This window comes from Aegilops tauschii, chromosome 1 (assembly GCF_002575655.3).
Source record: "Aegilops tauschii subsp. strangulata cultivar AL8/78 chromosome 1, Aet v6.0, whole genome shotgun sequence".
Lineage (NCBI taxonomy): Eukaryota > Viridiplantae > Streptophyta > Magnoliopsida > Poales > Poaceae > Aegilops > Aegilops tauschii.
This window is the reverse complement of record NC_053035.3, coordinates 4,665,286-4,692,590: the sequence shown is the minus strand read 5'-3', so window position 1 is coordinate 4,692,590 and position 27,305 is coordinate 4,665,286. Positions and strand designations below refer to the sequence as shown.

General features: G+C 43.5%; 1 long non-coding RNA gene and 1 pseudogene across 2 annotated transcripts; one reads left to right on the top strand and one right to left on the bottom strand.

The window, feature by feature from the left end:
* Positions 1 to 9,165: 9,165 nt before the first annotated feature.
* Positions 9,166 to 11,495, bottom strand: LOC109750485 (uncharacterized). 2 transcript variants are annotated; one of them, XR_006668973.2, is made up of 5 exons: positions 11,030 to 11,495; positions 10,899 to 10,948; positions 10,155 to 10,304; positions 9,603 to 9,757; positions 9,166 to 9,382 (listed from the first exon to the last, which is right to left on the bottom strand). It is a non-coding gene; the product is annotated as an uncharacterized lncRNA (long non-coding RNA). The 2 variants fall into 2 exon arrangements; XR_005763120.3 differs by having other exon boundaries at positions 9,603 to 10,304.
* A 12,516-nt stretch (positions 11,496 to 24,011) lies between these two features.
* Positions 24,012 to 27,094, top strand: LOC109750472 (protein neprosin-like; annotated as a pseudogene).
* Positions 27,095 to 27,305: the final 211 nt, after the last annotated feature.

Genomic DNA, 27,305 nt, shown 5'->3' with positions numbered 1-27,305 from the left:
CCTAAGAAGGCGTTGGATTAACATCCAACGGCCGGCATGTTGGGAATCGTAGCATAATTTAAAATTTCCTACGCTCACCAAGATGCATCTATGGAGTGTACTAGCAATAAAGGGAAGGGATTGCATCTACATACCCTTGTAGATCGCGAGCGGAAGCGTTCCAATGAACGTGGATGACGGAGTCGTACTCGCCGTGATCCAAATCACCGATGACCGAGTGCCGAACGGACGGCACCTCCGCGTTCAACACACGTACGGTGCAGCGACGTCTCCTCCTTCTTGATCCAGCAAGGGGGAAGGAGAGGTTGATGGAGATCCAACAGCACGACGGCGTTGTCGTGGATGTAGCGGTTCTCCGGCAGGGCTTCGCCGAGCTTCTGCGAGAGAGAGAGAGAGAGAGAGGTGTTGCAGGGGAGGAGGGAGGCGCCCAAGGCTGTAGCGTGCTGCCCTCCCTCCCCCCCCTTTATATAGGCCCCCTGGGGGGCGCCGGCCCAAGGAGATGGGATCTCCAAGGGGGGGCGGCGGCCAAAGGGGGGGAAGGGGTGCCTTGCCCCCCAAGGCAAGGGGGGAGCTCCCCCGCTAGGGTTCCCAACCCTAGGCGCATGGGGGGAGGCCCAAGGGGGGCGCCCCAGCCCACTAAGGGCTGGTTCCCTTCCACTTTCAGCCCACGGGGCCCTCCGGGATAGGTGGCCCCACCCGGTGGACCCCCGGGACCCTTTCGGTGCCGGTACAATACCGGTAACCCCCGAAACTTTCCCGGTGGCCGAAACTGGACTTCCTATATATAATTCTTCACCTCTGGACCATTCCGGAACCTCTCGTGACATCCGGGATCTCATTCGAGACTCCGAACAACTTTTGGGTTTCCGCATACATATATCTCTACAACCCTAGCGTCACCGGACCTTAAGTGTGTAGACCCTACGGGTTCGGGAGACATGCAGACATGACCGAGACGCCTCTCCGGTCAATAACCAACAGCGGGATCTGGATACCCATGTTGGCTCCCACATGCTCCACGATGATCTCATCGGATGAACCACGGTGTCGAGGATTCAATCAATCCGTATGCAATTCCCTTTGTCAATCGGTATGTTACTTGCCCGAGATTCGATCGTCGGTATCGCAATACCTTGTTCAATCTCGTTACCGGCAAGTCTCTTTACTCGTACCGCAATGCATGATCCCGTGACTAACGCCTTAGTCACATTGAGCTCATTATGATGATGCATTACCGAGTGGGCCCAGAGATACCTCTCCGTCACACGGAGTGACAAATCCAAGTCTCGATCCGTGCCAACCCAACAGACACTTTCGGAGATACCCGTAATGCACCTTTATAGTCACCCAGTTACGTTGTGACGTTTGGCACACCCAAAGCACTCCTACGGTATCCGGGAGTTGCACGATCTCATGGTCTAAGGAAAAGATACTTGACATTGGAAAAGCTCTAGCAAACGAAACTACACGATCTTTTATGCTATGCTTAGGATTGGGTCTTGTCCATCACATCAGTCTCCTAATGATGTGATCCCGTTATCAATGACATCCAATGTCCATAGTCAGGAAACCATGACTATCTGTTGATCAACGAGCTAGTCAACTAGAGGCTTACTAGGGACACGTTGTGGTCTATGTATTCACACATGTATTACGATTTCCGGACAATACAATTATAGCATGAACAATAGACAATTACCATGAACAAAGAAATATAATAATAACCATTTATTATTGCCTCTAGGGCATATTTCCAACACGGCATTCTTCTTCAATCTCTCGTCTTCTTCCCCCAGCGCTGCCGGAACCGCCTGCTCCAGCCTTCGGCGTCCAGCGGCGTTGTTTTGCGCACCTCAGCGAAACGGTACCCCGCCGACGGCCAGGCCATCCCTCCACTCCGCACCTCCTGTTATTCTCTGCCGAGTGTAGGCCCACCCCGCACCCGAACCAGTCAAGTTTCCCACTCCTCTCCGTCTGCGACTCCACTGCCGCGTCTTCCCCATCTCCGGGTCGTTCCAGTCTGGGGCCTCGCCGTCGTCCACCGCCTCGGTGCGCTCGGCGCGGCGTGGTCAACATACGAGAGTCATCGGAAGAGGACTGTACATGGAGAGCCTGACGGCTGGGACCCACGAGGTCCATGGTCGCACGCAAGGAATGTTCCTCCTTATTACGCACTGTACGTGCACTGTACGTGGGAAGGGCTTCTGTATTTCGCGAAAAAAATGTCCCCCCCGCTGACAGGTCGGACCCACCAGCTATATCTTCGCACGCAAGGAAGTGCCTCCTTATTACGCACCAAAAAATGAATACCCCCTGCTAGCTGGGACCCACCATAGTGGGTGGCTGACTTGTGGGCCTACTAAGTTGACGAGGACGGAGGGCTTTGTCAACTTAGTCAATATGAACGATTCTAGCTCCAGTGACCGTACGATGTCCATCCAACGGCCATAGTGCTTCTTCAACCTCTGGTCTTCTTGCTCCAACCGCCCAAAGCAGCGCCGGTCGTGCCGCGTGCTCCTGCCTCTCGTGGCCGGCTGTGATGCCGCAGAGGCCTCATCGCCCCCTACTACTCCCACCGCTGGCCCAGGGTATCCCTCTACTCACCCACACCCCCTGTTATTCTGCGGCGATGGCAGCCTTACGCCGCAGCCGAACCAGTGAACCCTCGTACTCCTCTCCGCGTGGGCATCCACTGCCGCGTCTTCCCCGGCTCCGCGTCGTCCCCTTCCTAGGCCTCGCCGTCGTCCACCGCCTTGGTGCTCTCGGCGCGGCGTGGTCAATGTGGTCAACGACCGACTTCCATTGGAAGAGTACTGTACGTGGAGAGGCTGACAGCTGGGTCCACGGCCACAGCCCAGTTTTTTTGTGATTGGCCAAGTAAGTCGCTTTGTCAGGCCTGTTGGGTTGCAAATCTTTCAAGACGAGGAGAGCTTCATTCGGCTGGCCGAGAAAATGGCCTATCAGTAATGAGCAATGGGTTGTACATTTTTAAAACACATCAAACCGGCAATTAGTTTCAAATATCTTTTTTCATTTCGAGATTTTAAATTACATTAACTTTTATGCGTGGAGAATTTGTTGGATTTTATATTGATATACATTTATTTTTAAAATCAGTTTGAATGTGAGTCGAAATTTCGGGATTAAAAACAGTTCGGACCGCACTGAAATATGCAAAATTTCGTATAATTTTTTAACCGTGGCCACAATATGGGCGGTAACACTAACAAAAAGAATATGGGCTCCAAAAAGACCTTAAGAATTAGAAAATGGGCTGTAAATTATTAGAAATAATGGCAGATGGGATGTATTCTGTTTTCCACAGATTTGAGGCTTTTCTAAAAAAAGGTTGACGCACAAGCAGTGACTGTTGGATGTCCATCGAACGACCGTCATGCTTCTTCAATCTCTGCTCTTCCTGCTCCAGCCGCTCAAACAAGCGCCGGCGGGACTGCCTGCTCCCTCCTCCCCGCGGCCGGCTGTGCTGCCGCGCTGGCCTCACCGCCCCACCGTACTCCCATCGCTGGCCTGGCCATCCCTCTACTCACCCACACCTGCCGTTATTCTCCGGCGACGGCAGACGAACCAGTAAACCCTCGTACAGTCGTACTCCCCTCCGCGTGGGAAACAACTGCCGAGTCTTCCCTGCCTCTGTGTCGTTCCCTTCCTAGGCCTCACCGTCGTCCACCGCCCTGGTGCTCTCGGCGCGGCCTGGTCAACGTGGTCAACGACCGACATGCATATCTTCGCACGCAAAGGAAGTGCCTCCTTATTACGCACACAAAAAATGAATACTCCCCCTGTTAGCTGGGACCCAGTATAGTGGCAGGCTGACTTGTGGGCCTACTAAGTTGACCGGGACGGAGGGCTTTGTCAACTTAGTCAATATGCACGATTCTAGCTCCAGTGACCGTACGATGTCCATCCAACGGCCGTAGTGCTTCTTCAACCTCTAGTCTTCTTGCTCCAGCCGCCCAAACCAGCGCCGGTCGTGCCTCGTGCTCCTGCCTCCCGTGGCCGGCTGTGATGCGGCGGAGGCCTCACCGGCCCCTACTACTCCCACCGCTGGCCAGGCCATCCCTCTACTCAGCCACACCCCCTGTTATTCTGCGGCGACGGCAGCCTCACATCGCAGCGAACCAGTGAACCCTCATACTCCTCTACGCGTGGGCATCCACTGCCGCATCTTCCCCGGCTCAGCGTCGTCCCCTTCCTAGGCCTCGCCGTCGTCCACCGCCCTGGTGCTCTCAGCGCGGCGTGGTCAACATGGTCAAGGAACGGCTTCCATCGGACGTGGACTGTACGTGGAGAGGCTGACAGCTGGGTCCAGGGCCGCAGCAAGGAAGTGCCTCCTTATTACGTGCAAAATAATTATTCCTCCACCTGACAGGGGGGACCCACCGGACGGGCCACCGTATTTCGCGAAAAAAATGTTTGCCCCTGACTGCTGGGACCCACCAGCTACATCTTCGCACGCAAGGAAGTGCGTCCGGGCAAAAAAAACTATTCTCCCCCCTGACTGCTGGGACCCACCAGCTACATCTTCGCAGGCAAGGAAGTGCCTGATAGTCGGGACCAACCTGGTCGAAGCGTACGTAGCGTTGTCATTCTGGTCGCGAACGTGTATGTACATATATACTGGTGGATGTAGAGGCGCGCACGTGTCGTAGTAGAGGCGCGTACGTGTCGTAGTAGAGGCACGCACGTAGCATGTACACGTACGTACAGCGGCCAGGGTGCAAGAAAGAAAATACGGCCACGTATGTGTACATACGGGCGGGGTCTCGAACGCCTACTCGCGCATACGTACGGCCAGGGCTCGTGTACATGGCTGGGTCGGAACAGAGAAACAACGTCGTCGTCGTGTTCATGGGGAGGCAACGGAATGCGTCGTGTTCATGGGAAAGGGTGTGGCGTACCGCAAAACGGAGGAAACGGACCTCCTACGGTCGAAACGGGGGTCCTGTTGATCGGGAGGAGCGTGGCGTACCGCAAAACGGAGGAAACGGACCTCCTACGGTCGAAACGGGGGTCCTGTTGATCGGGAGGGGTGTAGGGGAACGCAGCAAAAAACAAAAAATTTCCGACCTACGCACCTGCCCAGGACCACTATGGAGACTGCATACATGGTTTGATCTTTTTCGTTACCGACTCGTAGCGCAGCGGGAAGTAGAGTCGATGACGATCGGCGGTGCAGATCCCCGCAGCTAGGATTTACAACCTCCCAACCGCGAGGATGTATACCCTCATCTGCTCCTCAGACAGCCCTCCGGGAGGCGGTCGAACAGCCCCCGGGACGGTGTCGCGGATAGCCCTTCGGGAGGACCTTCGAAACTCGAACGGTCACTCGGACAGCCCTTCGGGAGGACCTTCAAAACTCGGATGGTCACACGGACAGCCCTTCGGGAGGCACTCACGAACTAAGACTGAAACTACGATCTCTCTACAGAGTTGCACACATACGGTGTCATCTATCCGGCAGGGCTTCGCCGTCCAGAACTAGTTCCTGCCGGAACCCAGACAGCCTTACGGCTCTACGAAACTCTTTTCGTGGGAGGGAGAGAAGAAGCCAGATAATGCATGGCATGTGTATGAGAGCAAGGGATGATCCTTTAGGCAGCCCCCTCCACCCGTATTTATAGGCCAAGCCCAAGGGTGGCTTCTCCAAGAAGCCAAGCAAAAAGCACTTTCACTATTCATGACGACATTTTTCAGCGTCCGTTCGAACTGAAAATATTTATGTGGGCTCAGAACATTTCCAGTACACACTAAAATAATTTTCAACGCGTTCCGAAACAATTTCGGTTTAGTGATTTTCATCTGCGAAAAGCAAACAAGAATGCGTTTTCACTATTCATGAAGACAATTTTTTCCGTCCACTAAATCCGAAAATATTTCTGTTGGTCTTAGAATAATTCTAGTACCCACTAAAATGATTTTTGATTCGTTCTGAAACAATTTCAGATTAGTGAATTTCATCTTTGAAAAACAGCCAAAGCGGTACCGGCAACTCCGAAACATTTTCAGTATTTATTTCTGAAAATTCCAAAAAGTTTCTAGAATAATTCTGGCACCCTCCAAGAATTATCAGGCATGTGCCGAAACCATTTTGACTTAATGGCATACCCCGAAACAACTTTTTCGGTTTCACCGAAACTCATCCGCTGACCTCTCTCTGCGGTCGATTCCGCTATCCGAAACTTTTTCGGTGATTTTCTCTCAGACTCGCTGTCTAGTATTCAGCAGATAGATGACCCTTAAGCGTGTGACCCTATAGGTTCGGTGAAGTATAGACATGACCTGGAACCCCTTCCGATCAATGATCAACATCGGAGCCGTGGACACTCATATTGACCCCTATACCCACACGAATGAATATTCGAGTGAACCTCCAGTTGAGGTGAGCTATTCATGTTGCTTCACGATATATAACAAACACCTGAGGTGAGATTTATTGCATCCCCATGGGCCAACACTTTGTCCACTATGCAAGTTACCTCGTTACCGGTTTTGTTCTCTTTTATCATTTCGTGTTCCGGCATCCCCGTGATCAAATCACAAAGTGTCTGGCCAGACGATGATGGACACCGTAACACCGAGAGGGCCCGAGTATATCTCTCCATCGTCGGAGGAGCAAATCCCAATCTCGAGCTATCAAGTTACTTAACATACTTTCCCATGAACCCGTAAGCCGCCGTAATAGCCATCCAGTTACGGATGACGTTTAACAAACCACAAAGTTCATAAAGCAAGCATGAAGAAACTCGATACTCTCATGGTCTAAGGAACTATGCAAACATTAACCATCTCTGTGTTATGTACCAATAAACTTGTGATGAATGAATCTCATAGCATAACATCAATCCGGGTCGATTCAACAGAAATGTTCTCTTAACATTGTTCCCTCAAAGTTGCTGGCATAGACATGCCCATGACCAGGAAAACAGAATCATCATGCAACACTTGAGCTAATCTTAGAGGCCAGACTAGGAATACTTCTTACCGTTTATTATTCCACACGTGCATATGAGTCTTCCTCCGAGCCTCGTGGATATTGCAGAATCAAGAATCATTGCAGTTATAGCATGGAACATAAACATAATTGTGAACTCGGAGATAAATAATATCATTTATTATTGCCTCTAGGGCATATCTCCTACAAGGGGTGTGGCGTACCGCAAAACGGAGGAAACGGACCTCCTACGGTCGAAACGGGTGTCCTGTTGATCGGGACGGGTGTGGCGTACCGCAAAACGGACGAAACGGACCTCCCACGGTCGAAACGGGGGTCCTGTTGATTGGGAGGGGTGTGGCGTACCGCAAAACGGACGAAACGGACCTCCTACCGTTGAAACGGGGGTCCTGTTGATCGGGAGGGGTGTGGCGTACCGCAAAACGGACGAAACGGACCTCCTACGGTCGAAACGAGGGTCCTGTTCATCGAGAGGGGTGTGGCGTATCGCAAAATGGGACTCCACGGGATACTGTTCATCTCCACCGTCGACCTCCTCCAGCCTCCACGGGCTACCGTCGACCTCCTCCAGCCTCCACGGGCTCCTGTTCATCCAGCCTCCACCACGCGCTACTCCACCGGCTACTGTTCAACCACCCCTCCACGGGCACCCCTCCACCGTCTACTGTTCATCCAGCCCTCCACACCACGGGGTCCTGTTCAACCACCCCTCCACGGGCACCCCTCCACCGTCTACTATTCATCCAGCCCTCCACCACACCACGGGGTCCTGTTCATCCAGAGGCAACGCCACCGCTCACTGTTCATCCAAACCCCACGGCAACACTCACTGTTCATCCCAGAGGCAGCATCGGTCGGCTTCAGTTAGCAGCAGTAGCGAAGGAATCGCTCGATCGGGTTCAGTTAACAGCCATCGATCGATCGCTCGGGTTCAGTAACGCGTAGCCTGCAGTGCAATCGCTCGGGTTCAGTTAGAGCCCAACGCCTCGCTCGGGTTCAGTTAGATCCAACGCCTCGCACACACGCGCGTACGTGTACGAGAGAAACGCGCATCGCTCGGCCCCCGACCTCCCACCGAAACCGGGAACTCGCCGAAATTTTCCTCGCCCTCGCTTCTACCACGGTTTTTTCCGTCATGGACGGCCCAAAGAATGTCATGTAGCTGCGTCTCCAGCCCGCCCAGGACGAAAAGCCCATTTTCTGTCATGATTTTTTGTCATAGAAGTAGGAGCCCACCACATCTATGATGATACCGGGTTTTGTCACAATTATCGTCATAGAAGTGTCATATGTATGACAGAAAAAAATTTCGTTCGACCCAAAATGTCACGGATGTGTCTTTTTTTTGTAGTGATCCTAATTTTCGTCCTACTTTGTCATTCAGTTTTTTTCCAACGATCAACATACCGCCTCAAATGCAACGTGTTCAAATTTGACATTTTCCCGGGCTCATTTACAATATTTAGGGGATTATGTGCATTTTCTAGGCATTAATGGACATAATTCAAATTCTAACAATCGGTGCATGAAAAGGTGCACAAGAACGGTCTGGAAAACCATGCTCGTGTTATTTAGCACACACTACAAGGATCCGGGTCTATTGCAACAAAATCGATCGTCGTAATACATGTCGGTTTGTGGCGATAAGTACCTATTGCCACGAAACAACATTCGTTGGCAGCCGTTGCGACTGGACACATAATAATAGGTTATTGCCACAAAAAAAGCAACCGTTGCAATAAAGTCTGCTATTGCAACAACCATGTGCGAAGTTGCCAAATGCTTTTCCATGGCAACACTCACCTGATGCCACAATTTACTTTGTGGAGATAGCTTTAATGCAACATGTAACGAATCATGGCGACTAATAGCTCATGGCGATAGGACCTTTGTGGCAACAACCTATGCCAACGACGCTCGTTTTGTGGCGCATACTCTTCCGTGGCAATAGTCAATTGTGGCAATAAAGTATGGCAACAACCCTTGTTTTCGTGGTATTAGGCATTTTGCCATGAACCGCTACACTTGTGGCATTAACTTATGGCAAAAATATTCTGGTCGTCGTAACAAGAAATTGCAACATACTAGTTTTGATGGTGATAAATAGATATCACAACGGGTGAAATGCTTGTTGCGAGAAACAATTGCGACAATTTAAACTTTTCGTGGTGCTAACATGTGGCAACCAAAAGTGGGTTGTGGTAATAGCCTATTGCAACCATAAAAAAAAATACAAGTATTCAATTACAATATTCAAAACCATATGTATAATATGTCGATTCGTAAAATTCATAATTCTCATAGCAAATATCCATCAAATGATACTCAAATGTAATTTAGCCATCCTAATTAAGGGCCAAGACTAAACTGTCCGTGATCTAGAGTCCAATGGAGCTAGACCTTTGGATCCTGCAATCAAGAAATAAAAAAAACTGTTCTAGTTAATGAGTCCAACATAACATACGCCATACAATTATTCTAGCCCCATTGTTAAAAATAACTATCGCCAAACTAACTGTAGTAATACTATGTCAACAAGCATGTAACTGAGGTATCAAAACAGTTTTACAAGTGTAAATGTCTAAAGCATAAGCACAAGTACATGTACTTAAAGCATTCACCATCGTACTTGATCCAACCTCGATGTTCACGAGCGTATCGGCCTGCCACTCCGCGGTGCGCAGCTCGAAGCTGAACCAAACCAGCCAGGTCACAACGGTTAAGCGATGCTGGACCAGACCGCCGACGAGCGGGAGCAGCCTAATGCAAACCGCACTTCATGCACTTATGCACCTCACATATTAGAAGTTTGCATATTAGAAAAGGAAGGAGGATATTAAGCTGCCATGTAAAAAAACACTAGAACAATTGTAGATTAAAAATTTGACAAGAACCCATATTCATTTATATGAGACGTGTCATATGATTGCATACCAGAAATAAGCAAGTTCAGGTTTCTTAAGGATGAGAAATCTGCTCCTAAAATAACAATGCTATGTGCAGACTTGGAGAATGACATGACAGGTTATTTACTACTCCATAAGTATGATTGTACCTAAGCAAAAATACCATTCTACTACCACAACCATCCATTCAACTGGCAAAATTCAACAATACTAGTCAGCGCACACATACTAACATCACAAAGGCAGGAGAGAATAAAGGAAACCAAGAGAGATACATGTGGATGATAACATCAACGGTGATCTGGATTGAGTTAGCATCGGTGAGGAGATGGATGATCTCCATGCATGGTGTGATTGATGATACGCACGGCCATGATCTTCTTGCTGTTGTTGCATCCGTGCACTCGATGATGGGGCGCCAATGCCTCCAAATAGAACAAAATCATCATCATTAACCCATAGCTTCAAATACAAGCTAAGTATATATCAAGTGACAATGAAAACAAGTTGAGAAAAACACTAAAAATAATTATTTCATATCATGCAGAGTCCAAACAGAATAAATATGTGCATGCTGCTGCTCCACATCGTCCACAGAGGATGCCTGCTACTCCGAAGTGAACAAACAGGTAATAGCTAGTGTTCTTGAGCTAGTATGGAATTGAATCGAGCTAGTATAGGAGACATGTAGTTACAGCTGCTAGCATATATAGAAATCAATCAAGCTGCCTGTGCTTGAGCTAACTTGATGGTGGCATTTATAGTAGGTACAGATTTCACACAAGAAATGAAAGTTTCATGAACCAAATGATTATTAATATTAATAATTTGAAAGGAAGCTCGCTGTTTCCCTCTTCTATTAATAATTTGAAGCAAGCATCATCAAACAGCACAATCACAATCGAATTGCACATAGAAATTAAACCAATATTTGTGGTTATGTTGTGTTCATAACAATTGCAATTGATGTCCACTTCAGATCAGATGTTCAAGGGGTGGAAAGAGAGGTTGGAGCTCACCACGTGTGGGGGTAGGAGATAGTAGCAGTTTCTCCTCATCGGAGCAGCACCTGCAAAAAACAGAGCCTTCAACATGTCTAGATCGGGAAGAGAAACGAAAAAATTAAAAGAACAGAACAAAAAAGGACAACCTTCCATGGCGTCCTATACTAGGAGCAGATCCTCTCTCTCTGGTCTGCAGCGACTCGGGCACAAGCCACATCAACGCACCATCGCTGCTTATATGGACGAGCCAATCATCGAGGCGGCAAGCGCCTTGCATCGACACGGGCACCGGTCGCATCTGAACGGGAAGACATCCCGTTGGCGCCGTAGACCCCGTCTGCCAACGCTGGGGAAGTGGAGGCCGTCGCACCGTTCGGCCGTGCGTCCTCCACGGTGCTGCTCCCCGTCGACCGGTGGATGGAGACCCCTCGGCGGCCCAGCGTGGTACCCGCAAAGGGTTCGATGTCGGCCTTGGCGTCGTAGACTTGACGGGGCTGTGCTTGCCTTCGGTGAGAGCCGGGGATGGTGGAAGGGAGATGCTGGGAGAAGGAAGATGTGGATTAGGGGAAGGAGGAAGGAAGGCGCTGCGAGGATCTGGACGATCGGCGGATACGTCTCCTCGTGGATGGAGGATATGGGAACCAGTCTGCCACCGTTGGATTGGAGAGGATCTGACGGCTGTGACCGGCTATCCGTGTGAGGGTAGAGTGAACCAATCATCGGATACATGCATAGTAAGCTAGGAACCTAATGGGCTCTTGTTGACTCTCGGCCAGCAGCGAGCAAGGTAGTCCAGATTTTCAAAAAAAAATCTGTTTTGCAAACAACTAAGTAAGGCACCGTTCTAAAATAATTTGCAAAAAAATTACCATATTACTCCAGCACACTTTTTACATCCACATACCACATATATTTTATTTTTAGAAGTTTCAATATTTTTCAAGATGATTTAATACATTGTTATCATTTGATTGGAGTTTCAATAAACTTAGAATTTGTTTAATACTTGTTATAGTTTAAATGAATTTATGTCTCCTTATTGAATAAGTTAATTTGAGCTGCATGTAAATCAAATAAGGTTAACATAAAATCACAAACCAATAATTAGGAACATATGTGTTGTTCTTTCTCGTAGCTTAAAATAGTTGAAACATCTCCCCTGTCATAACTTAAAATTATGTTGGGGATAATTCAAAGTTCTGTTCGCAACCAATAAAGGAAAAAAATAGCTAAATGTGGTCATATACTGAAAGCTATATTTCCAATCAGTACATCTTTTTAAAACAAATGAATAAAAAATATCTAATTGTGTTTTTTCCACAATTAAAGTAGACCATTATAACTAGCAAATATTTTCATATATTACTCATATTTTTAGTGAATATTTATGTAATGTATGGACTTTATTAAATCAATAAAAAATCCAACTCACTGGTGACCTAGGCATTGTCAATGATGTGCGGTGGTAGGAAACACTTGCTAGAAATTTAGCAATTTTTGTGTATACTGCTTGTGTGTTATTACGTGAGAGTGGAAGGTACTAAATGTACTAAGTTCTATGAAAATAATTAATTCAAGGCTAGTGGATGAAGCATCTGTCGTTTCGCAAACATGGCTCGTTCCCTCTCGAAACATAGATTCTTCTTTGGAGATGGCCTGGTTTCTAAGCACCGGACGTCATAGCTTTTGCAAAACCTTTTCAAATCTTTTCCGCGACCTCTAGGTGTCATATGAGGGTACCAGGCCAAATTTCATGTTTCCTAGACTTCGTTTGCATGTTCAGAATTAAAATTAAAATCAACAAACTCTATGATCGGGGTCAAGTCTAGGCAGCCTCAGGTTTTGAACCCCTTTTCTTTTCTTTTATATGACCTCAAATATAGACTCTTTAACACAAATAGGATTTTTTTTAAACAATTTTTGCCAATCTTTTCATGCACGGCCGCTTCGCCTTCAAATCAAACTCATTCCCTCCTGAAACCTAGATTCTTACTCAAAGATGGCCTGGTTTCGAAGAAGGTTAAGTCACAACTATTATGAAACCATATCAAATTTTTATCACAACCTCCTGGTGTTATACGAGGGCACCATGCAAGTTCCATTTTTTCCTAATTTCGTTTGCATTTTGTAGAATTAAAAAATCAATAAACTCCATGTTCAAGGTCGAGTCTGCCACCCTCATGTGTGTAACTCCTTCTATTTTGTTGGATAAGACGCAAATATACACTCAGTAAGACAAGTAGGGTTTTTCAAACCAAATTGGCCAACTTTTTCATGCACTTGCAATTCAAAAATGAATTGTATTCATTAAATGCCAAGAAATGCATGAAATGACTTAAATATGGCAAATGAACCCTGAAAAATCTACAAATTTTGACATGGATCATACAACGGTGTATATTAAGTGTACGAAACATTTTAAGGTCGACATATGACGCAATGACCGCTTTACCTTCACAACTGACCCGTTCCTTCAAGTAACATAGATTCTTCCTCAAAGATGACCAATTTCTAAGCAGCGCATGCCACCGCTATTGTTTTTCTTTATCTTCTTTCTTTTTCTTCATTTTTACTCGGTTTTCATTAGGTTTTTTCTTTTTCCCCTTTTCTTTTTTTTGTTTGGTTTTATTTTTTCTTCTCATTTTTTGTTTAGTTTTCTTTTTTCTTCTCCATTTTTTCTTTTTTCTTATGTTTGTTTTCGTTTTCACTCTATATTTTTGTATATGTGAAAAACATTTTCTTAATAAGCGATCAACATTTATTGTATACACATTAAAATTGTCCGAGCGCTTATTCAATATTTTTTTAAATACTTGTTCATCATTTTAAATACTTATTCGACATTTTCCATATGCTTGTTCAACATTTTTCTAAAACTAATTCAACATTTTAAATACTTATTCAACATTTTTCAAATACTCGTTCAACATTTTCAATACTTATTCAACTTTTTTTTAATACCCGTTCAACATTTTTCAAATGTGGTTTTGGAAATGTTGGACAAGTATTTGAAAAATGTTGAATAAGTATTAAAAAATGTTGAACAAGTATTTGAAAAATGTGAACATGTATTTGAAAAATGTTGACACACGTATTATATGTTGAAAAAATATTTAAAAAATGTTGAGTAACTGTTGGGACAATGTTGAACATCTATAAAAAAATGTTGATCACTTATTAAGAAAATGTCATTGACATATAAGAAAATGTAGAATGAAAAAGAAAAAGAAAGGAAAATGTTGAACAAGTATTTAAAAAATGTTGATCATGTATATAAAACTGTTGAACAAATATTTGAAGAAATGTTGAACATGTATATAAAAGTGTAGAATAAAAAACGAAAAGAAAGAAAAAATTAAACAAAATGGAGAATAAAAAAGAAAAGAATGAAAAAACCAGAGAAGGAGAAAAAAACAAGAAAACAAAGAAAACAAGAGAAGACCTCCTCCAGTCGCATCTAGTAGGCCGCGATCCTAATTCGAACAAGTAACTACTTTTGGGGACTGCTTAGTAGTGGCGTAGGTTATTATGTTGGCGACCTGTGTTCGATACCTGGTGTGCTCTCATTATTCTTGATTTTTTCAGCCTCCTCGCGCAAATATGGGCCGGCCCGACACTGCTTCTCCTCGACGCGAGACTACCTTGTAGAATCGCTTAATGCGATAAATAGTCTTTGCGGCGACGGAAGGCCCAACTAAAAAACTGGCCCATTTAAGGCTGAACTTCTATTGTACTAATAAAAGCGAGGTGTAGGCTCATCACACATCTACTGTTGTAGCTTAGTGGCAAGGACTGCGCACCCCATTCTTGAGGTCGTGGGTTCGAGTGCCTCCCCGCGCCATCCAATTTTTGTTATAAATTTCACAGGACCGTCAGTGTGACCGAGTTGGTTCACCAAGTGACCCAAAACAAAAGCAACTATAAATCCAATTATGTCGCTTTTTTTAACAAAAATCATTGAGATTCGACCATGTAAAGTATCAACCAAACCAATTTAGTTTTGAGATTTACTTATTGGCATATCACAAATTTGTCAAAAACAACCTATTCTTTCATTTTCTATAAGAAAGAAAAAATGTATTGGCGTGCGGTTCCAGATGACTTGGCGATAAGTGGACCTATTATTGTTGTATTCCATCTGGATATGACTGTTGTAGGATCCTACAATGTGCTCTCTGTGGGCTGGAAAGCGAAAACTAAGATCGTGATGTTGTTCTGCCGTCGTGATGACATGACCTGGCTGTTTGTTGACAGAATTTATTCAGAGTTTAGCAAACCATATGATTCAGCCTTTTTAAATCAACTTAATGACACAAACCACTAAAGGGACAAGAGACACTAGTCATCGGTGGTTGAATTCTTGATGGGGCGGCAACTCTGAAGTTTCGTGCAGTTAACCTCGCCGGTACAACATATTTAAAATGTGACCCCTAAAATTTAACAAACACATGCACAACCCAGTTGTCTGAACCTTGATCTGCAACATGGTGGACGGGCGTTCGAATTCCTGCCCAAGCGAAAGCCTCCAAAAAATTTTAGGTTTACTGCACGCTGGCCGGCCCCACTTGTCATCGCCCCTAGAGGTCGCTGTGGATGCCACCCGCGTCAGTCAGCTCCAGCGAGGCCCCGGGCCCGCAGGTCTGTGGCTGCAGCTAAAGAAGTCCTTGATCAGATTCAGCTCCAGATCTGGATCTGGCAATTTTCACACCAGGGACCCTCTATTTTCGAGTTCCATTTGACAAGTCCCTATTTTTGGCAGAAAACACCGTAGTTTTAAAATGGCAACAACTTGCCCATTTCAAATCCAAATTTAACAAATTAAATATGTATTCCTATCAAGAAAGTGTGTTCTCTCCATTTATAAACTTTTTCCACTGTTTTGGTAAATTAAAAGGGAAAATTTTGTTTTCGCCACTCTAGATTTTGCCGATTTTCCTTATGCCACTCTAGATTTTAACATTTCACTTTTGCCACTCTTAGTTTTTGGCAATTGTGATACATTGCAAAAGCTAAGAGTGGCAAAAATGAAATAAAGTTTTTTTGTTTTTGCCACAGAATGGCAATTGTGATAATTGTCAAAAGCTAAGAGTGGCAAAAGTGAAATGTCAAAATCTAGAATGGTATAAGGAAAATTGGCAAAATCTAGAGTGGCAAGAACAAAAAATTTCCTAATTGAAATTGGCAAAATTAAAAATATTTAATTACTCCTTAAAGCTGGCAATAGCCATAACTTAATATCTCTAAATTCAAATAATATATTTTCCCACTGTTTTACTTGTAACTAATGCAATGTCACACTGATGTTGCAATATCTTCCCTTTGTTACCACAAATAGTTATTCCGTTGAAATACCTAGTCTCTATTACAACAAAATGACTGCCTCGCGCAACAGAATTTGTTTGTTGCAATATCGCTGCCATATTACAACGCCGATACATTTTGTTGAAATAGGTAGCCACTTTCTTGCAACAGTATGTGTAACTAATGCAATGTCACGCTGATGTTGCAATATCTTTCTGAATATTGCCACAAATAGTAATTCTGTTGAAATATATAGTCTCTATCACAACAGAATAACTGCCCTCGCGCCACGGATTTTTTTGTCGCAATACCGCTACCATATTGCAACTCCGACACATTTCGTTGCAGTATGAGGCCTCTATTGCAACAAATTTAGTATTTATTATGACCAAACTAAATTATGGCAATATGTGCGGCCTATTACCACAACCGGAGAATTTGTGGTAATATTGTGTTTTATTGCAACAAAACGTAGCTGTAGCAATAAATTTTGTTCCAATAGACCGGAATCGTTGTAGTGACATTCTCATGCCTTTTACAAGGAATGGGCAGATATTTCAAGGAAATGTGTGGCAATAGTCAACCATAAACGCGTCGTTTACTCGGTTAACAACTATATAAAAAATGAAACACATGGTTGGAAAACATGACGCCTGGCTCGGTGCCATGGTATGGCTTCACCATGCCCTGGTAAAAATTGGAGAATGTTTTCCTTATGTCGTGATGTGTGCCTTTCATAAATCGAACGATCACCAAGGAAGTTTCATGGTTTCAAGGGGGAAATCACCAAGATTGAAGGGGGGTCCAAATTTCCTTTGTCCTTTGTCCACGAGTTTTTTCTATGATGAACATACAACCTGCAAATCACCGTGTTCAAATTTGGCGCTTTTCCGGGTTCATTTGCCATATTTAGGGGATTATGTGCATTTCCTAGGCATTAATGCGCACAATTCAAGTTCAAACAATCGATGCATGAAAGGGTCCACAAGAACGGCCTTGAAAACTATGCTCATGCCATTTAGTAAATTCTCATGCCTTTTACAAGGAATGGACAGATATTTCGATGAAATGTGTGGCAATAGTCAACCACAAATGTCGGTTTGTTGGGTTTTAAACTATAAAAATGAAATAAATGCTTAAAAATATGACGCCTGGCATGGTGCCATGGTATGACCTCACCATGGCTTGGTAAAAAATTGAGAAGGTTTGGCTTATCTTGTCATGCACGCCCTTCATAAATCGAACCATCACCGAGGAAGTTCCATGTTTTCGAAAGGGAAATCCTCAAGATTGAAGGGGAATCCAAATTTTCTTCGTTCCTTGCCCTGGAGATTTTTTCTATGACGAACATACACCCTGCAAATCACCGTGTTCAAATTTGGCATTTTTCGGGCTTATTTACCATATTTAGGGTATTATGTGCATTTTCTAGGCATTAATGGACATAATTCAAATTGGAACAATCGGTGCTTGAAAAGGTGCACAAGAACGGTCTGGAAAACCATGCTCGTGTTATTTATCACATTCTCATGCCTTTTACAAGGAATGGGCTGATATTTAAAGGAAATGTGTGGCAATAGTCAACCATAAACGCGTCGTTTACTCGGTTAACAACTATACAAAAAATGAAACACATGGTTGGAAAACATGACGCCTGGCTTGGTGCCATGGTATGGCCTCACCATGCCCTGGTAAAAATTGGAGAATGTTTTCCTTATGTCGTGATGCGTGCCTTTCATAAATCGAACCATCACCGAGGAAGTTTCATGGTTTCAAGGGGGAAATCACCAAGATTAAAGGGGGTCCAAATTTCCTTTGTCCTTTGTCCACGAGTTTTTTCTATGATGAACATACAACCTGCAAATCACCGTGATCAAATTTGGCACTTTTCCGGGTTCATTTGCCATATTTAGGGGATTATGTGCATTTCCTAGGCATTAATGCGCATAATTCAAGTTCAAACAATCGATGCATGAAAGGGTCCACAAGAACGGCCTAGAAAACTATGCTCGTGCCATTTAGTAAATTCTCATGCCTTTTACAAGGAATGAACATATATTTCGATGATATGTGTGGCAATAGTCAACCACAAATGTCTGTTTTTTGGGTTTTAAACTATAAAAAATGAAATAAATGCTTAAAAAAATGACGCCTGGCATGGTGCCATGGTATGACCTCACCATGCCTTGGTAAAAATTTGAGAAGGTTTGGCTTATTTTGTCATGCACGCCCTTCATCAATCGAACCATCACCGTGGAAGTTCCATGTTTTCGAAAGGGAAATCCTCAAGATTAAAGGGGAATCCAAATTTTCTTCGTTCCTTGCCCTGGAGTTTTATTCTATGACGAACATACACCCTGCAAATCACCGTGTTCAAATTTGGCATTTTTCGGGCTTATTTACCATATTTAGGGTATTATGTGCATTTTCTAGGCATTAATTGACATAATTCAAATTCAAACAATCGGTGCATGAAAAGGTGCACAAGAATGGTCTGGAAAACCATGCTCGTGTTATTTATCACATTCTCAAGCCTTTTACGAGGAATGGGCAGATATTTCAAGGAAATGTGTGGCAATAGTCAACCATAAACTCGTCGTTTACTCGGTTAACAACTATACAAAAAATGAAACACATCGTTGGAAAACATGACGCCTGGCTTGGTGCCATGGTATGGCCTCACCATGCCCTGGTAAAAATTGGAGAATGTTTTCCTTATGTCGTGATGCGTGCCTTTCATAAATCGAACCATCACCGAGGAAGTTTCATGGTTTCAAGGGGGAAATCACCAAGATTGAAGGGGGGTCCAAATTTCCTTTGTCCTTTGTCCACGAGTTTTTTCTACGATGAACATACAACCTGCAAATCACCGTGTTCAAATTTGGCACTTTTCCGGGTTCATTTGCCATATTTAGGGGATTATGTGCATTTCCTAGGCATTAATGCGCATAATTCAAGTTCAAACAATCGATGCATGAAAGGGTCCACAAGAACGGCCTAGAAAACCATGCTCGTGCCATTTAGTAAATTCTCATGCCTTTTACAAGGAATGGACAGATATTTCGATGAAATGTGTGGCAATAGTCAACCACAAATGTCTGTTTGTTGGGTTTTCAACTATAAAAAATGAAATAAATGCATAAGAAACATGACGCCTGGCATGGTGCCATGGTATGACCTCACCATGCCTTGGTAAAAATTTGAGAAGCTTTGGCTTATGTTGTCATGCACGCCTGATACGTCTCCGTCGTATCTACTTTTCCAAACACTTTTGCCCTTGTTTTGGACTCTAACTTGCATGATTTGAATGGAACTAACCCGGACTGACGCTGCTTTCAGCAGAATTGCCATGGTGTTATTTTTGTGCAGAAATAAAAGTTCTCGGAATGACCTGAAACTTCACGGAGAATAATTTTGGAATATATAAAAAATACTGGCGAAAGAATCAACGTCAGGGGGCCCACACCCTGTCCACGAGGGTGGGGGCGCGCCTACCTCCCCTGGGCGCGCCCCCCTGTCTCGTGGGCCCCCTGGTGCTCCACTGACCTCAACTCCAACTCGTGGGCCCCCTTTCACGTTCGGGGAGAAAAAAAATCAGAGAGAAGGATTCATCGCGTTTTACGATACGGAGCCGCCGCCAAGCCCTAATCTCTCTTGGGAGGGCTGATCTAGAGTCTGTTCGGGGCTCCGGAGAGGGGAATCCGTCGCCATCGTTATCATCAACCTTCCTCCATCACCAATTTCATGATGCTCACCACCGTGCGTGAGTAATTCCATCGTAGGCTTGCTGGACGGTGATGGGTTGGATGAGATTTATCATGTAATCGAGTTAGTTTTGTATCCCTAGTATCCATTATGTTCTGAGATTGATGTTGCTATGACTTTGCTATGCTTAATGCTTGTCACTAGGGCCCGAGTGCCATGATTTCAGATCTGAACCTATTATGTTATCATGAATATATGTGAGTTCTTGATCCTATCTTGCAAGTCTATAGTCACCTATTATGTGTTATGATCTGTTAACCCCGAAGTGACAATAATGGGGATACTTACCGGTGATGATCATAGTTTGAGGAGCTCATGTATTCACTAAGTGTTAATGCTTTGGTCCGGTACTCTATTAAAAGGAGGCCTTAATATCCCTTAGTTTCCAATAGGATCCCGCTGCCACGGGAGGGTAGGACAAAAGATGTCATGCAAGTTCTTTTCCATAAGCACGTATGACTATATTCGGAATACATGCCTACATTACATTGATGAACTGGAGCTAGTTCTGTGTCACCCTAGGTTATAACCATTGCCTACGAGCTTTTCACATATTGAACTTTGCTTAGTTACTTTTCCGTTGCCACTGTTACAATTACTACAAAGCTGCTACTGTTACTTTTGCTACCGTTATCATTACTATCATATTACTTTGCTACTAAATACTTTGCTGCAGATATTGAGTCTTTCAGGTGCGGTTGAATTGACAACTCATCTATTAATACTTGAGAATATTCTTTGGCTCCCCTTGTGTCGAATCAATAAATTTGGGTTGAATACTCTACCCTCGAAAACTGTTGCAATCCCCTATACTTGTGGGTTATCAAGACTATTTTCTGGCGCCGTTGCCGGGGAGCATAGCTTTATTCTTTGAGTCACTTGGGATTTATATCTGCTGATCACTATGAGGAACTTGAAAGATGAAAGAACCAAGATTTGTCCCTCAACTACGAGGGGAGGTAAGGAACTGCCATCTAGCTCTGCACTTGATTCAACTTCGGTTATGAGTAAATTTGCGACACCTACACATGCTATTGATTTTGATAGGTCGCATGTCATTGATGATGGCACTTCTGCTTTGCATGATATTTATGATGAAACTACTTCTATGCTTGATACTACTATGCCACTAGGTGAATTTCTTGATGAACAACTTGCTAGGGTTAGAGAGAATAAAATTATTGAAACTGATAATATTGATGAAAGTGATGATGAAGATTATCCCCCTAGATATGAATTGCCTGTTGTGCCTGAGGGTTATGTTATGGATGAAGAAACTGCTAGAGATTTTCTTGCTTGCAATGATAGATATGATCTTAAGAAATTATTAGCTAAGCTGAAAGAAAAATCTTTGAATGCTAGAATGAAATATGACCCTGCTTTTTCTACTTCACCTATCTGTATTTCCGATAAGGATTATGATTTCTCTGTCGATCCTGAGATAATTACTTTGGTTGAATCTGATCCTTTTTATGGCTACGAATCTGAAACTGTTGTGGCATATCCTTAAGTTATTTCCGTTATCATTAAAGGGTGAAGCTAAAACATGGTTTAATTCTCTTGATCCTGGTTGTGTGCGTAGTCCCTAGGATATGATTTATTACTTCTCTACTAAATATTTCCCTGCTCATAAAGAAACAAGCTGCTTTAAGGAAATATATAATTTTGTGCAAATTGAAGAAGAGAGTCTCCCACAAGCTTGGGGGAGGCTTATCCAATTACTTAATGCTTTGCCTGATCATCCTCTCAAGAAATGAAATACTTGATATATTTTATAATGGACTAACCGGTGCTTCCAGAGACCACCTGGATAGTTGTGCTGGTTGTGTTTTCAGGGAAAGAACAAGTGATCAAGCTGAATTGCTATTGAATAATATGTTGACTAATGAAAATAATTGGACACTTCCTGAACCAACTCCTAAGCCAACTCCGAAGAAAAGGGGTATTCTATTTCTCAGTCCTGAAGATATGCAAGAGGCAATGAAACCTATGAAGGAAAAGGGTATTAAAGCTGAAGGTGTTAAGAATTTACCACCTATTGAAGAAATGCATGTTGGGGAACGTAGTAATTTCAAAAAAATTCCTACGTACACGCAAGATCATGGTAATGCATAGCAACGAGAGGGAGAGTGTCATCCACGTACCCTCGTAGACCGTAAGCGGAAGCGTTATGACAACGCGGTTGATGTAGTCGTACGTCTTCACGATCGACCGATCCTAGTACCGAACGTACGACACCTCTGCGATCTACACACGTTCACCTCCCACGAACTCACGATCCAGTAGATCTTCAAGGGAGAGTTCCGTCAGCACGACGGCGTGATGATGGTGATGATGAAGCTACCGTCGCAGGGCTTTTCCTAAGCACCGCTACGATATGACCGAGGTGGAATATGGTGGAGGGGGGCACCGCACACGGCTTGAAACAATCAACTTGTGTGTTCTAGGGTGCCCCCTACCCCCGTATATAAAGGAGCAAGGGGGGAGGCCGGCCGGCCCTTGGGGCGCCCAAGGAGAGGAGGAATCCTCCTCCTAGTAGGAGTAGGATTCATCCTTTCCTAGTCCTACTAGGAAGGGGGAAGGGGGAAGGAAGGAGAGGGAGAGAGGGAGGAAAAGAGGGGGCGCCGCCCCCCTTCCTTGTCCAATTCGGACTCCCAAAGGGGGGCACGCGGCCAGCCCTAGTCCCTCTCCTCTCTCTCCCACAAGGCCCATGTTGGCCCATTATATCCCCCAGGGGTTCCGATAACCCCCCGGCACACCGATAAATATCCGGTGACCCCCGGAACTCATCCGGTGTCCGAATATAGTCGTCCAATATATCAATCTTTATGTCTCGACCATTTCGAGCCTCCTCGTCATGTCCGTGATCACATCCGGGACTCCGAACTACCTTTGGTACATCAAAACACATAAACTCATAATACCGATCGTCACCAAACGTTAAGCGTGCGGACCCTACGGGTTCGAGAACTATGTAGACATGACCGAGACTCGTCTCCAGTCAATAACCAATAGCGGAACCTGGATGCTCATATTGGTTCCTACATATTCTACAAAGATCTTTATCGGTCAAACCGCATAACAACATACGTTGTTCCCTTAGTCATCGGTATGTTACTTGCCCGAGATTCGATCGTCGGTATCTCAATACCTAGTTCAATCTCATTACCGGCAAGTCACTTTACTCGTTCCGTAATGCATCATCCCGCAACTAACTCATTAGTTACAATGCTTGCAAGGCTTATAGTGACGTGCATTACCGAGAGGGCCCAGAGATACCTCTCCGACAATCAGAGTGACAAATCCTAATCTCGATCTATGCTAACTCAACAAGTACCATCGGAGACACCTGTAGAGCACCTTTATGATCACCCAGTTACGTTGTGACGTTTGGTAGCACACAAAGTGTTCCTCTGGTATTCGGGAGTTGCATAATCTCATAGTCATAGGAACATGTATAAGTCATGAAGAAAGCAATAGCAAATAGACTAAACGATCAAGTGATAAGCTAACGGAATGGGTCAAGTCAATCACATCATTCTCTAATGATGTGATCCCGTTAATCAAATGACAACTCATGTCTATGGCTAGGAAACTTAACCATCTTTGATTCAACGAGCTAGTCAAGTAGAGGCACACTAGTGACACTCTGTTTGTCTATGTATTCACACATTTACTATGTTTCTGGTTAATACACTTCTAGCATGAATAATAAACATTTATCATGATATAAGGAAATATAAATAACAACTTTATTATTGCCTCTAGGGCATATTTCCTTCAGTCTCCCACTTGCACTAGAGTCAATAATCTAGATTACACAGTAATGATTCTAACACCCATGGAGTGTTGGTGCTGATCATGTTTTGCTCATGAGAGAGGCTTAGTCAACGGGTCTGCAACATTCAAATCCGTATGTATCTTGCAAATCTCTATGTCTCCTCCTTGACTTGATCGCGGATGGAATTGAAGCGTCTCTTGATGTGTTCTATGAAGAAGATACAAGTTCGTCAAGAATCACATAGTTACTATTTCATGAAAATAACACAATTACCTATACAAATGGGAGGTGATTATGTTGTCATATCGGTCTTACTATGCTTTTTGTGTATAACTTTCCACCTCACCTTTGTTGAATCGATAGACGTAGATGTCAATCTCCAGACAAATGAGAAGGTAACCAATAGTTTACTTTTAGATTTTGATATATACAACTTTTTATCAATTGCTTTATGTATTATCCCATTGTTGCATCTACTTGACCACTTAATCTTGATAATTACTATTGGTGTTAATATTCATAACTACTTTATGTTACTTATATGCCCAACTAAAATTTAGGACACATATGTGAAACAAATACTTATCTTTCAAAGACTCTGTACATCAATTATATATGCTAACTAGTCATGAACTATTATTTCCCTCTGCAGAACACCACTCTTTTAAGACCTAAACCTTTGCATTTTCCTTAGAGAGCTGATATCATGAATGAAGGAAGCGGCATTGTTTCTCATGTACACACACTCAACCCCATTCTCTGTATATATCTCTCTTTACTTTTTCATGTGTTAGATTTGGGATATTTTGTTAATTTCTTGTTGGGTATTGATCACAAAAAACATCACAATGTATATGCCAGAGTGACATGTGACAAATATAAAAGGCAAAGTCAAGGTATTTCCAATATAAGCATCGCATATTTAAACCATAGAGAAAAAATAGTAGAAATCTAATTCATTCATGATGTATCTAAATCATTGTTGGTCAATCTAAATTATGGCCAATGGTCCAAGAGAAAAGGTGGTACATAAAGACCATATAAAAGGCATACACCTAAATGAACTTATCTTGATCCCCTATATACCGCGAAAGCTATGATCATTACATACAAAACATGCTACCAAAATACTATGAACAACAGATTCAGAAAGGCATTTAAGACATACTCTATTGGAGACTTATGCTGACATACCAACTTTATTGGCAATACACTTCACACCTATTAGAGAGAGAATCAAATCTTGTTTCACCCATGCCACAAGGAGAGAAGATGTTGTGAGCCCAAACACGTAAGTAAGACCATCGAAAATGCACATGAACTAAAGCATTGCATGCATCACCACAAAAGGTCTAACTGCGTTGGATTGATACCACACCCCATGGAGGAAGCTAAATCCAGTATGATATACTCAACAAGGCCAATGAAAACTAATCTAGACTAACTCCAAGATAGCATGAAAAATTCCTCATTGTAAATGTCTGGTAGGTGAACCTCATACCAAGGCCAAGAACGCACACCCTCACTTGTTTATTATGTCGTTCTCTATAGATTTTTATGGTTATTTACTAATTTGAGCTATAATCTTCTATCACTAGTATGCAATGTGGCACACAGAGCCAGGACAATTCTACGGCCTTCGAGCTGACATGAGTATATGGGCTTCACCAAATCAAGGAACTTCTCAGGAATCCGGAGCATCCTTACAGATCTATTGTCAAGATGGAGGAAACTGCAACTTAATTCAAGTTGGATTTCATGTACAAACATATCACCCATTATGATAAAGTCAAAATGCTTTTGAATAAACAACTATTTCATAATTTGCTTCTGCTTGCAGATTTCCCCCTCTTTGTACCATAACAGAGATATTCGCTTCTTTACATATTGGACCGTAAGTATAATCAATGTCATTTTAACAAGTTATATATTATTGTGGTCCCCATATAGTTTTCTGGTATTTCGTAGGAGTTAGAGGCACTATTGGACTAAGTAAAGGTCTCTTTACATCCAAAATAATACATGTTTCCTTTTTTTGTTGCTCAGAAGGACTTGAAATCGAAGGGGTGCTACAACTTGCAGTGCCCAGGATTTGTTCCTGCAAGTCGAGCTAATCTGGTGCCTGGACAAGCCATGGCTCCTCCATCAATTTATGGCGAACAAGACCACTACGTTAGGCTTAGCCTCAACAAGGTGCACCATTTGTCCCATTCTGGAGATTACTATATCTATACAAATTCACAAATATGCTACTATTTCTACAATAAGTAGATGATACATGCGCGTTCCTGCAGCAACCTCATCGAATGAATCACGTAAATAGATGCTATAAGAGCAACTACAAAAGAGAAAAGGTTGGATTGTAGTTAACAGAATTCCATTTTTCTAACAAAATGTGAAATATGAACTGCATAGGTACCCTTAGAGTGCCCAACATATAATCAATTCATGACAACAAAAAATAAATGCAAAAACAGTAATTTATGATGAACATGCATGACTTGCTGGCCTGGCAAGACTGCATGGATAGGAAAAACAAGCACATATGGAAAATATAACTTACGGGGAACATGCATGACTTGTTGATGTGGTATGGATGCACACATAGAAAGAAAAGTAAACTTATAACTAACATGTATGACTTGTTGACGTGGCATGGCTGCTTGAATAGGAAAAATAGGTAGTGGATTGCAACTATTTAAGAATAGAGGATTAAATTAACAAAGATATATTTTATTAATGTTAAAATTAGTTAGGCATAAATTCACATGGTTATTAAGTACCATGCTTTGTATTTTATTAAGAAAATATGGAACATTGGAATCTAGGAAATTGTACGCCACCCAAGATTCTTGCAAATAACAACATGTTTTCTACTCTTCTTGTACATTAAATTTATTGTTCATTGATGTCATCAATCCCTTGACTACAGGATCCAAATTCCGGAGATTGGGTGGTGTACCGTCACGATTTACAAAAACCATCGTTCTTGGGACATTTTCCAAATAAGCTTTGCCCCGGAACACGACGTATACAAGCCTTGACTGGATTCATGAATTACTTGAAGAATGCACATGGTCCTCCAATGGGTAGCGGCCACTTCCCTGATTATGACGATAAGAGATCTGCGTACTTCAAGCACATTCAGAATTACAATCCAAATGGTCATTCTTCAGACCTCTTGGGCATTCCCATGATCAAGTTAGTTGATAGGCCAGATTGCTATAGAGCAAATAATTTATTTCTCGAATATAAGAACGGTTATATGTTCAACTATGGTGGACCAAGTGGTTGTGTTGGTTGATAAAAAAAGTTGTACTGCCATTTGCATTCAATAAATAAATAATGTTACTTAATTGTCAAAGACTGTACCTTATTTCATTTATTTTGTTCCAACTTGATCTTGATGTTGATTATCACCATCTTCCCTACTTTATTATTAGTTTTCATCGCGCACATAAGCCATTCCCAACATGTGCACTTGTGACAGGAGCCAGGTAATTCATGTTTAAGAAACTGGCTAGGAGCATAGGCCCCCACTCGGCCTAATGTAGGTTCGCCCTGTGGGTCTAGGC